This window comes from Papio anubis, chromosome 14, assembly GCF_008728515.1.
Source record: "Papio anubis isolate 15944 chromosome 14, Panubis1.0, whole genome shotgun sequence".
NCBI lineage: Eukaryota > Metazoa > Chordata > Mammalia > Primates > Cercopithecidae > Papio > Papio anubis.
Genome location: NC_044989.1, coordinates 71,108,956 through 71,122,283, shown reverse-complemented (window position 1 = coordinate 71,122,283; position 13,328 = coordinate 71,108,956). Strand labels below are relative to the sequence as shown.

General features: G+C 46.5%; 1 protein-coding gene across 4 annotated transcripts in view; it reads left to right on the top strand.

Annotated features, from left to right (window-relative positions):
• ADD2 (adducin 2) overlaps window positions 1-13,328 on the top strand; it is a 112,765-nt gene that overhangs the window by 37,660 nt on the left and 61,777 nt on the right. Inside the window, exon 1 of one of the 4 annotated variants that reach the window (XM_009184384.3) lies at window positions 12,534-12,627. The exons of 2 other annotated variants lie outside the window; for them this stretch is intronic. The gene's annotated coding sequence lies outside the window, so the exon portion shown is untranslated. Of the gene's footprint in view, window positions 1-12,533; window positions 12,628-12,855; window positions 13,244-13,328 lie in introns of those variants that run through there. One more of the 4 variants, XM_031655257.1, reaches the window with a different exon arrangement.

Here is a 13,328-nt window from a genome sequence, read left to right as displayed (position 1 = left end):
GCAAGGCAGCCTGCATCCTCCTAGTATATTCCCCTAAGCACTCCATATTTTCTTTGGGTTCTCCAACCTGTCAGCCCCTGATGTCTGCAAAGCACCAGGAAGAAAGCTGTCTCATTCGGCCACATTGATGTATGAAGGATTAAAAATTTAATCACATGTTGCTTAATGACAGGACTGTGTTCTGAGAAATGCATTATGAGGTGATTTCATCATTGTGGGAAAATCAGAGAGTGTATTATACAAACCTAGCCTGCTACACACCTAGGCAATATGGTCTAGCCTATTGCTCCTAGGCTACAAACCTTGCAGTGTGTGACCGTACTGAATACTGTAGGCAATTACAACACAATGGTAAGTATTTGTGTATCTAGACATAGGAAAAGTACAGTAAAAATATAGTGTTATAATCTTATGGGACCACCATCATATATGTGGTCTGTCATTGACCAAATCATGCAGCATGTGACTGTATCTGATCAACTCTTCCAGGAGCACTGACTTTTAAAAAGAGGAGACATATTAGTCAAATCAATCTTTAAATGATTGAACTTCAGGCAAAGAGGAGTAGGGGAGGATATGTAAGTGGCCTGGTGAGATTTGGGGCAGAGAGGCCAGCCTCACTTCATGCCCGTACATTAGCTTGCCTTGCCTCTCAGGCTCACGCAGACTGTGGCTATTTTGTCCTCCAAACACAGGACACAACAGGTGTGTGTAAATGTGTGCATGTGTATCCATGTCTTCTTGTTAGGTCGCTGTTTAACTTGCATGCGTCTGTGTAACTAATTTTGGCCCATAAGCCCATGACGGGCGGAGGGGATCTGCCTTTTGAAGAACCTCTGTGTGCAGAGGCCTGATGTGGTATCACGTTCACATGTTCCCAGCATCCAACTCCAGAGCAGTCACTTTCATCTTCTCACCCCTCCATTAACACAGTGGGGAAGGGCTGAGATATCTCACGTAAACCCTCCCAGGGCTGCAATTTGGGAGCAAAATAGGATTCATTTTCTTGACACTATATTTCACCATTTACAAATGGTAACTATTGCCTGTGGGACTCTTGAGAAATCATGAAGTGTTAATTAGCAGAAGCACTGTGTATTTAAAATATATGGCACGCTTAAATAACTATTACTTTAAACCTACTTTGCAGAGTTGAGAAACCATCTGGTCCAAAAATGTGTGGACTTGAATTTTGCTGCACATATTAAAAGAAAGTTTTAAATACTTTTAGAAATGGTCATTTTGTATTACGTTAGTTTCCTTAAGTATGAAAATAGAGGCTGGAAACGGAAGCGTGGAAGCGGGCAGTGACCTGGCTGTGGTCACAGTCTGGGCTACTCTAGTTGACGTCTCCATCTCTCAGAAACAAGGTTTAAATAGCTCCTGATAGTCCAAGGGGGTATTTAGAAAGTGAGAGGACTGGAACTGCAACTGTGGTTGTTCCTTAGAAGCCACATATTTCAAAACTGTTGACCCCAATAACTCTGGATTCTTTTGGATTAAAACTAAAAAGGAAGCATGTCCTGCCATATTTTGCAGAGGTGTGGAGTACAGAAACTGAGAAACCCAGGCCAGTCACTGACAACTAAGTGTCCATGAGTCTTTTTTGGACAAAGCACACCGCTCTTGGCCTTGGTTTCTTCATAAGTTCCATGAAGGGGTGGGGAGAGGTTGGGCCATGTTTCAGTCAGGGCCTAACAAGGTAAATAGAAATTTCTTCAAGTGTTTCAACAGAGGGAATTTAATGCAGAAAATTTACACAGGTAATGAAGGAGCTGAAAACCAACCAACCAACAAACAAGGCTTGGGGAGGTGGCCCAGAGACCTACCCTGAGGCAGAGGGAGGAAGGAGATAGTGTTATTCCAGCCCAGGGGCCAGGGTCACCCTGCAGAAACTAGAAGAAACATGGTGGGCCTCTGGCAGAAACTGGGGCCATGGAGGAGATATTTCTTGAGACAGTGCATGAGGGAAGGAATGCCCTGGCATCTTCTCTCATCTTTAGGCAGTGGCTCTAATCGCCCCCAACCCAGCATGGAGCCAGCTGCCATGGGAGCCTGCAGGGGTCAGCAGGAAAGGCTGAGGAATGGGTAGGCCAGTGAAGGCCCAGCCCAGGCTGCCTTCAAAGTCCCTGTAACTCTGACATTCAATGAGAGCTGGAAGCTCAGCGTATCTTTGAGAGTATGCCAGTGGAAAACCATGCCGACAGGCCCGAGTGATCTTCAGTGAGGCTTCCCTACTTCCCCACCATCAAAAATAAACATTGCCAAGGTGACTTTTCTGCACTGGACTTGCCTGTGTGGGAGTAAGACAAGGCAAGTCCTCAAGGAACGTGTCTGTGTGTGGGTAGGAGGAGGATGAGGAGGAGTTAGAAGAGGGTTTATGCCTGTGGGTGGAAAGGGACACACGAAGCCAGACCCAAAGGCACAGACATCAAAGGGCTTCTCCCATAAGCGGAGATGGTTACTGTCTGTGCAAAAAGTATATATCCCATCATAAACTAACTCACAAAAGGGCAATATCCATAGCATGTTTTTCTAGAACATTTAACGTATTTTCACACACAATACCTTTTCAGAGAGTGTCTTCAATCAATACCTGTCAAACTGGATTGATTTGGTATCCACTCACCTAATGCACCTCTTCTCAAAGGAGGACAAGTGGTATTGGCAGGCACACTCTGACATCAGCCCAGGACTGACTCCTCACACATGTGTCTCAGCCGTGGTGAAATTTGAGGTGCAGACTGACCCCTACTGTGGGCTTCAGTCTCTTTATCTGTAAAGCGAGGGAGTCGGGTATATGCTAAGGGCCATCTCGACTCTGTCACACTAGAGCCCAGCCCAGAAACCCTGGCAGATAGATACTGGAAATGGCCCTTTAAGGCACTGGGAAAGAGAGCACATACAGGCCATGCCCTATGAGGTCCAGACAGAGGGCACTGCAGTGGCCTCAGGGACAGACAAGAGTGACCAGCAGAAGCTCCAGGCATTTACTTGCCTTTCTTGAATATGACATGGGAAGAATGCGGAACACAGCAGTGTTTGTTCTGAATTCACTTTTCTCTGCCATGCCCTTGCCCTTGAACCTCACAAAGCTTCTCCTCTCTCAGCAAAAGGCCCCTACAAATCCACGGACGTCCTCGAAGGTCCCATCCTCCTGTTCTTATCCTGTCTCCCTTGCCTGGCAATTCTGCATTCTATAGAGACAGAGTCTCCCTCTGTCGCCCAGGCTGGAGTGCAGTGGCACGATCTCGGCTTGCTGCAACCCTCCATCTCCTGGGTTCAAGCAATTCTCCAGCTTCAGCCTCCCGAGTAGCTGGGATTACAGGCGTGCATCACCACGCCCAGCTAACTTTTGTATATTTTAGTAGACAGGGTTTCACCATGTTGGCCAGGCTGGTCTCGAACTCCTGACTGCAAGTGATCTGCCCACCTCAGCGTCCCAAAGTGCGGGGATTATAGGCATGAGCCACCACACCTGGCCAATTCTGCATTCTAAAGATCCAAGGAGCCAGTGAGTCAAGGCAGGCTTTTCTGGGAGTTCAGGGAAGAAAAGGGTCTGAGGGAGTGGAAAATCTGGGAATACTCATACAGGAGTCATTTTTGTCCTGACTCATCTACAGAGATGAGTAATAGCAGGAAAAGAAGGCAGTTTAGTGATAAATGGGAGGCACTAGAGTCCAGGAGAGGGAGAGGGAATTAGGCGTTGGGGATTGGAGGGATGGATGAGGAAGGGGAAAGTTCTGCTGGACTCCAGCCACAAAGGCAGGGTCACATATTGGGGAGTGTTGGGCTGGTGTGGGCTTTGTCTGGAGTGAGCATTTCATGTAAAAGAGTGGGAGATGATTTAATGGTAGCCCAAGGAGCTTGAAAGCCATGAGATAACTTTATCCTATTGTCCTGAAAGAAACGGCAGGGTCCCAGTCTTCCTGCTCTGAGTCTATGGCAGACACTGGAAATCAATCCTAGCATTCTTCCCACGGAGTGAAGAAGGACTGAAGCCCTTCAAAGGTAGCCACTACCGGTTGATCAGAGCCTGTATGTGGTATAAAGCTTTGTGACCATTTGGCTGTGGACCACAAGAAGTCACGGATGGTTTTTCTGGAGCATTTTGAAATATAACCCTGTGTGTGGGATGCATTGTGGGGTGGGGGCTGGAGAGAGAGCAGTGGGAGAATCCAGTGAGAATGTAGGCTAAGGGCTGTCTGTATCTCCTACCGATTCCTGTATTGGGTTTGGTAGACCAGCTTTTTAAAAATGTTGTTGACGTAGGCTTTTTTAGTGGGTAAAGCTACCTCCCCCATCCTGGGGCATGCATGCCAGGGGCCTCTCCTCTCTTGTCTACCAAAATGAGCGTCTCAGTACCCAGTCACAGAAGAGCACAAGCTACATTAGAGGTGAGCTCTTGTCTTCTTTTTGGATCAAGTGTTTTTTGCCCATAAAAGCATTAACACAAAAGTCTTGATTTATACATTTCCATCAAGTTCATTGAAATTAGGAAACTGGAATTCTGTCACCAACATTTCCATTCTCCCAGGAATTATTCTGGGTCCTCCATAAGGCAGGGATCATAAAACCTTTTTCCCCTGCCCTAGCAAAAAGGATGAGACTACTTCTTGGTTGACCCTGTTAGGGAGTGATGAACTGGAGCAGTCAAAACCCATTAGCATTGCCCGGGTGAGCTGCTATTCAATTCAGAAGCATTGATTGAGCCCAGGGACAAATGCCACTAAAGGTCAATGGCTTGCTTCTACTCTTTATCCCGCAGCTGAAAGCTGGGCTCTCATATGCTGTCACAGGGGCCCAGCATTGTTGTGGCTGACTGGATCTACAACCTCTGCCCCTTTGTTTCCAGTGGTTTCGTTTGTCATCATGGTACTGCTGATGACAATACATTCTTAAACCTTGCTACTCAAAGTGTGGTTTGTGGACCAGCAACATTGGCATCACTGGGGGCCTTTGAGACATGCAAACTCTCAGCCCTCATCCCAGACCTGCTGAATCCGAATCTGCAGGTTAGCAAAATCCTCAGGTGGTTTGCATGTACATCGTGGTTGGAGAAGCGCCATGACAGTTTTGGAGGCCAGAAGTCCAAAATTATGGTGTCAGCAGGGCTGTGCTCCATCCAGAAGTTCTGGGGGAGAATCTTTCCATGCCTCTCCCAGCTTCTGATGGCTCCTGGTGTTCCTTGGCTTGTGGCTGCCTCACTCCATTCTCTACCTCCATCTTCACATGGCCATCTCCTCTGTGTCTGTGTCTTATAAGGATACTTGTGAAGGGATTTAGGGCTTACCTGGATGATCCAGGATGATTTCATCTTCAGATGCTTAACTTTATTATGTCTGTGAAGATCCATTTTCTAAATAAGATCACATTCACAGGGTCTGGGAGTTAGAACACACACACACATATATATTTTTGGCAGGGAGTTGGGGAGGAATATTCAACCCAATACAGATTCCCTTGGAACATTCCCAGACAACATTCTTCCCAGGTCCTCACTTGTACTCACCTTCTTCAGCTAGTGCAGCCGAGTTTTCTGATTTACCCACACTGACTGTAAACTGTCAGATAAGACCAGCATTATTGAATGCTTCTTCTGTGACAGGCATTATCCTAAGTGTTTTACGTGGATGAACCCATTTAATTGCAACAGCCCCTTGGGGTGGCTACCATAATTACCACTCTACTTTACAGATGAGGAAACTGAGGTACAGGGTGGTTCAGTAACCCTTGAAGCTTGGAAAAGTACACCCAAGATATAAACTAGGCAGACTGCAGGAAACTGAGGTACAGGGTGGTTCAGTAACGCTTGCAGCTTGTGAAAGTACACCCAAGATATAAACTAGGCAGACTGCACCGTCTTTGTTCTTCACCCTTATGGGATAATGCTTCTGAGATTACGAAGGGTTTAAAAGGTTATCTTCCCAACAGAAAGAAGAGGCAATAGAGGAGAGAGATGACATCAGGGGACTTTGTTCCACTTTCTGGAGAGACTTGGGCACAAAGAAAGCCAAGATACAGTGTGGACATCTGTCCTGTCCACACCCAACACTGCATAAAGTTTGGGGCCCCCCAGCTGTTGGCACGTGGAGGCTGTAGAGCACATCTCCCTCACCACTGAGTGGCTGGCACCTAGTACAGTGCCTCGCTTCTGTCAGAGGAGCACAAGCACGGCTGTGGCCGGCAGCAACCCTGAGTCCTGCAGCCTTGAGGGGGGCCCAAGTCAAGGAGACCCCAAAGCAAAAGCAGAGAGCCTGGCAGGGGGGCCAAGAGCCACAAGAGAGATGACAGCAGGCCTCCTTGTGGGGAGCTTGGGGGAGCAGCCCAGGGAGCCATGCAACCTGGCCTGAGCTCCGGAAAACCCACATGCATGGTGTGTGTGGGGGAGCAGTGTGGGGCTAGGTGAGGGTAGAGACATACCTGCCCTGGGCAGGTGCACTGCTTCATTAGGAAGCTGGCAGCTGAGCCAAGTTCTGAAGCCCTCATGAAGAGGCTACCCAGAAATGCAGGGGGAACATTTTTATGGCAGAGGTACTGCAATGGCCGCCATTTAGAAATGAGCACACAGTGGTGGAGGGGCTCACCCAAGGCAGCACAGCTGCTGAGGCCCTCATTCCACAGCATGGGGTGGGCCCTGGAATGACAGGCGCATGGCAGAACAGTGCCTGGCACAGTGCTTGGACAGAGAAGGCACTTGAAAGTATGTATATTGAGTCCACCCCAACACCTTTTTCATTTAATACCACGAAGGTACATGTTTCCACAAGACAGCTTTTAAGGCCTATGCCATGTGTACATCATGCAAGGAGGTCTTTAGGTGGATATGCACTGTGGCCTCATCACTGGGCACTTTTGGTCCATACGCTGCCTTTGGCTAATATATTTCATTTGTTTGCTAACCGGTATATGAATCCTCATTGAATGTGCTTGAAATGCCTTAAGTGGTGAGAGGTGGGGTCTCCCCTTGCATTTACCCTCCTTATACCATTCATGATTTTTGGCCTTTGTTTGTAGCCCTTTGCCATTTTTTTCCTTCCAGGCCAAAAATCTGACCCCATTCTTTGAGTTCCAAGCTCAAAGAAGATCCTCCTGAGGTGCAAGTGTGTCAGGAGACGGCTGGGCACAGCATTTTGTGCTTGTAATTAATGGCTGTGTCAAGGGGGTCAGGGAATTAGCTGAAAAAACCTGTAACCCAGTCCAGACATTCTCACCAGGCATGCAAGCAGTGTTGTCACCAACACCGTGGGCTGCAGATTACCTGCTCAGATGGAAAAGCAGAGCCCACCATTTAGAGTGCGTATCAGCTAAAAATCTACCTATGTCTTGTAGTGCAGAAATTCAGCAGCAGACATAACCTGCCTGATTTTATTCAGCTCGTTTCAGATTCGTTGATGTTCCCTTGAGAACATTTGATGGAGCAGTCAGCCCAGATGTGTGCTTGCTAGTGACTAGATAAAATCCAGACTGTGATAAGGAAAAAAAAAATTCAGTTGTTGCAGTGTTAAGAACCCATATGAGGAATGATTTAATAGTAGCACCTAACATTTATGGAGTCCTTAGTATTTGTCAGACCCTGTGCAAAGCCTGTGCTTTCATATATTATCTTATATAATCCTCTGAGGAGGGACTGTTCTTCTCCACATTGGACAAAGAACCTGGGGTTTAGAAAAATTAAGCAACTTGTTCAAGGTCACAGAACTAGAAACAGGCAGAGCTGGGATTCATTCCTAGGCCCTTCGTGCCATTCAGAGCCTGGATTTGTAGCCATGGTGCTATATGGTGGAACCAATTCCCTGGGTCCTTCATGTAGAGAAATAGTTTGGGGCCTCTATGGAGTTATTTACCCCCTCCCCACCATAGTTCTTAATTTTCTCTCTACTCCCAACTTTGGGAAAACACAGGGCAGAATCAAATGGCAGATTTGGGAATGTTCTTGTAGAGAGAATATAGGGGATGGGAACTAGCACTGATCGAGCATCTACTATGTGCTATGTCCCTCTGGAGAACAAAAGCCCTTGTGGTTTTCATGGACTGAGCCTAATCAGAAATATAGGTGGTGGGTCAATTTCCATTTTTATCTCATCTTGTTGCCTCTCATCTTAGTCTGGTCTTGCCTTATGACATTAAGCTCTTATTTCACAGTAGAAGAAGATGCTTCCTCAGCAGATGTACTGAGATATACACTGAGTGAAAACCTGTTTGGGGGCCATGCACATCAGTGCCTTGTCGTAGCTCTCAGGACACTGTACTGGGCAGAAGCATGGATTGACAGCCAACAAATCTGGTCTACTGATAAGCCCTGAATCCACGTGTCAAGGGGCTCTCCCAAGGCCCTCATGGCCTGTTTCTCTTGTCTCATCCTTCAGCTCCCTGACCCAGTAGATGATATGCCATCCACCATGTAAAAGGCAGTCCCAAAGTAGTGACACCAGTTTCTAAGTTGAGTTCCTTACTTCATTGATTCTAAGACACACATTTTCCCCCGCATTTCAACATCTTTGAAGTTGGGATGTGTCCCCCAATCAATGATGACTTATAATTATAGTTAGCAATGTTTTTTTTTTCTTTCTCAGGAATATTTAAAATAATTGGTGTGCCAATCAATCAAGGATGTCTTATAATTGAAGAATACAGTCATGCCAATGCTCATTTTATTTTTACCCCTCTATCAAATCAACACCTGGGCTTCGATCTCTCAGCCTTCACTTCTGAGACCTACATCAAAGAAAGGTGTTCTTTATGCTCATCTGTGTGACTCACCTCCCATGCCATTCCTTTAAGCAGGAGATGTCCTAGAAGTGAGGCTGGCCTGGGTCTCCAGGATCTGATAGTCCTGTTATCAAATTGCTATCATGATGTTTATTTTTCATTCCCTCCTTCCTCTATCTTATTAATAGTTTTATGGCATTACAGGAAATTGCAGAGCAGGGGGTCATATTTTAAGATTTGTGGGCTCACCTAAGTATTTATTTCCTTGAGTCTGATGTTAGCCACCAATCACTCCACCATCCAGAAATGAGTTTGATTGAATTTTAAGTTTTCTCTAAATGGACTACCCATTTAAAAAATCTGCATGTGGGAATGGGCTGGTTTCCTTGATAATTGTCCTTTTGTATCTCTAATTTTAATTGGACTAATCATTAAGGTAATTTCTTTGTTCATGTTAGTACAGAAATTGCCTGGATGTATTAAAAGTCACTATTAATTATGTGTGCATCACACTTGATTTCCAGAAAACATGTGGCTTTCTCATCACATTTTGCCAGAAGCTATTTTCCCTGAAGGTTGTATCTTAGGGGACTTGATTTCACCTTATTTGAGAATAAAGGAAAACAATTAGAAATATCTTGAGAAAATACATTTCAGGGGAAGATAAATTATCTGGAGGACTCAAAAGGAGCATTTACCTCTGATAATAACCTGCTATAGGAACCAGAAGAATGTCAGAAAGCTGGTATCCTTAGTATATATGGCTCAAAAAGACATGGTTTCTAAGAAATAGAGTCATGGGGGGAGAATAGACTAAGATGAAAGATTTGAGGTGAAAATGGAGATAAAGTAAGGATAGTATGCAAAATGATAAAATGTTTAATATCAGCATTAAAATCCACATGAATTTTGCTGAATTAAAATCAATGAAGTGGGAAATACTGACAGACCGTCAGAATGTAAGGAAAATTTCAACAACAGAATCAGTGAGACGATAACAATAGATTTAGAGAACAGAGATCCAACATATGGATAACTGGTGATCCTGCAGGAGACACTTAGAATACAGAATCATCAGAGAGAGGAGTGAACAGTCAAACAACATCTCTCCTATTTTCGCTATCCTAGGAATGGACAGTCAACATCTCTCCTATTTTTGCCATCCTATTCTTAACACCCTATCATGGCCTGAGCCTCTCTGCTCAGGCTTTTGAGATGTCTCCACATGGATGTTCCAGAGGCCAGCAGTTCCTCATGTGAGCCTTTCAACCTCCTACCCTTAACATACTCCCTCTGCTTCCCACCATCTCCTCTCTCTGGGCCTACTAACTTTCCTCCTTCCCCTCCTCCACACCAGCACTCCCAAGTCTCATTTCAGTTTTGAATGTTCACAGCTTCCCCAGTCTGGAGAGGGGAGGGATAGTGCAGGATTACCCTCCAGTTTAGATGCAAAATGTTCCTATTTTCTCTTATGCCCAAACAGTGGGGGGAAATGCCCAATAAAAAGAACCCACAAAACAACTTCAACCTTAATGTGCCAAATGAGCATTTATTCCCACCTCTTATGGCTTAGGATATGGCTTATTCTATTAGACAAAAAAGGATACATACCCAATAGCTGTTTCCTGGATTTCTTGACGGGGGGTGGTTGGGGATGGGGACAAGACAATCCTGTCACATGATCCAATGAGTTACACTTTACCTTCCTATTGAAGGACAGATGCTCTCAGATTGGGCCAAGGAGCAGAATCAACTGTTTCATGTTTGAATTTGATTGAGGTGAAACTTTTCAAAATATAGCTCCATTGAGTTGCCTGAAGGCAAAAGGCAGGCAAGGTGACTGCTTAAAAGTATCTGTGACTGGATTCCAGGACAGCCTGAGGTGCAACAGTAAATCAGGACAGTCAGCTCAATTAGACAGCCTTTTTGATGGGCTTTTATCTGCATAGTCTCCCAGTTCGACCTTTTTACTGAAGGCACTGAATATGAGAAGACTGAGCCCAGCCATCCTGCTAGCTCAGCACTGTCTCTGCATCACCAGGGCTTCCCCAACAACCCTTTCTTTCCTTTCATGAAGGCATGAGATCCACATGGTTTTGTGATCAGTGGCAGAGGCTGCTGATGAGTGGGTTAAAGCCCAGTGCTGGAGCCTCGAGGTTAGGACCCCCTGGTCACTTTCATGAACCTCCACCAGATCACTGTGCCCCAGTCTTGTAATCATCTCTCTGTGAGCCGCCCCCCCACGCCCCTGTCCTGGGCCTTTTGAGAAATGGGATTGCAGTTGCATCCCTTTGTGTCCCCAGTGGCGAGCCAGGTCCTGACCCATGGCAGATCTTTTAGTGGAAGGATTGTATTGAGTCCATATGAAGCAAGTCTCATAGGTGGCTGTACCCACACTGCAGTGACTGGCAGCCCTGGAAGTGCAGGTGGGTGACCTACCACCAGCTGTCACCACTGCAGCCCACCTGTCCTCTTGAGGGGCCAGTGGATCTTCTATACCTAAAAGCTCAGCTCACTTTGTCAGAGCGAGTCCCAGAGGTGCCTACTCTCTCCCTTGCCTCCTAATCCCCATTGCTGTGCTGGGAAAGAGCTTGGTTCTGAGCCCCGCATGCCAGAAATAGGAAGTAGAATCATCCTTTCTGGTGCTGGCCAAGTCCTCAGGGCTTCCACCAGGAATATAGAACTTGGGCTCTGGCCATTTGCTGATGTCCATTCCCCTCCCTGCCCCACTTCCTACCAGGCCCCTGGCATCTGCTCACCTTTGTTTGAATGAGGGGCAGAAAGTGTGGTGAAGTAAAAGGAGAACAGGCTCTGGAACTAGAGGGGTTCAAACCCAAGCTCTGCTGTTCACCAACTCTGCAGCCTGAATCAAGTCACCCAGGTTCCTGCAGTCTCAATTTCCTCTCCCGAAAAACCAGAATGCTGGGTCCTTCACTGCAGGGCTGGGCATAGCACTGGGCACTTATTGGAGTTTCACAGCTTTTGTGGATGGAATAATGTCTTTCTTCAGGATCTAACTCAGGACCTTGGTCCTCATAATGTGCACCCAAGGTTTCCAGTCTCCCTTCCCAAAAAGCGTTGAACACATTCATTTCTGATCACCTCGGCGTTCATTGTCAGGGCCCTGTAGTGTGTTGGCCTTAATAGTGAATTACATATCTGCGTATATGTGCATGTATCTGTGCATGTTTCATTTACATGCATGTTTTTCATGAATACAAACATGACTGTGGGCCTCTAGCAGGCAGGGCCATGTCTCGTTTCTCCCAGCCATCTTCCCTCTCACATCAATTCCAGTTCTTGCCCATTCCTGGGCAACAACAGATACTTGACAAATTAACTGTTGATTTAGTTAGCGGGTATGGGAATGATTCCAAGTCCGTAAGAAAGAATACTCAGTCCATTCATTCCCCAACAGTCTAATTCCGGGATAGAAGAACAGAAAAACATTGCCTACCAACTATTAGGTTTGAGGCTGTTTGCTGGAGGGCTTTTAAAATTCACTTGATTTCACTAGGAATGTTTGCACCGGGGATGCCCAGAAATAAGTAACTTACGGGGCCTGCAGCAGTGAAGGGGTTAAAGGATTCTTCCAACTAAGATGGACGTAGACTTTACCATCGCTGTCCTGCCTCTTTCTCTCTTTCTTCTTTTCAACTATTTTTGGCTTAAATGATCACAGCAGTTAATATATAATCTAGAACTTTGTAAAACTCAGAAGTATTTGAAGAAATGATGATAAGCTTTCCCTATAATCCCACTGGCCAGAGGCATGAGCTTTCTCTCTATCTGAACACATCAGGCAGGGTGTGGTCCAGTCCCTTATTCAACCGTCTTCATTTATTCTGCAAAAGTAGCAGCAGCTCAGCCCTGAGCGTCTCCTGTCTCACTTGTGGGAGTCTCATTCAGGGATCGGTGAGTCTGGCTTCTGACTTCAAGCCTAAGTCCTGGAACAAATGCTACACTGTCCTTGTTGGGAGCTGACCCGTAGGACCAGGGCCTGGGGCTTTCAGAGGCCAGGACAGCTGACAGACCCATAGCCATGGCTGTTGGGGAGCACCTGGGAAGTGGCAGCTTGCGTCTTTCCACTTTGAGCTCTGGGTGCTGAGCCACACAGACTGTCTCTTCCTGTCTGGAGACTCCCCCACTGAAGTGGCAGGAGACAGCGCCTGCCTCTGCTCAGGGCACGTGAAGCTTAAGTTGATTTTAACAAAAAGTCAGACAACTCGGGCATCTGTTACTCCCCTTATAGACCTTTGTTTCTCTTATAGCCACAAGGAACGATCCATAGAAATGCGATTTCATACTCCAGTGGTTACATGTACTTGGTCTTCAGTGGGACAGGGAAGAAGATGATTGGTGACAGGAAGCGCGTCTCGTGATGTGTAGTCTCCAGCTGCCATCCTACCAGGGCGAATCCCAAGCAGGGACCCTGCTGAGAGGCTGCAGAGGTGTGAGGAAGTGAGCTGGCCAGGCTGAGAGGGAGCTCCTGGGCTCCTCTGTGCAGAGAGGAGGATCCCAGGCAAGAGAGGTGAGGGGGTGCTCAAGGGAGGAGGTGAGAGAGAGAGAGAGGGCAGGGCTGAACATGGGAGAGCCAAAGGGGTTGCTGTGTGTGT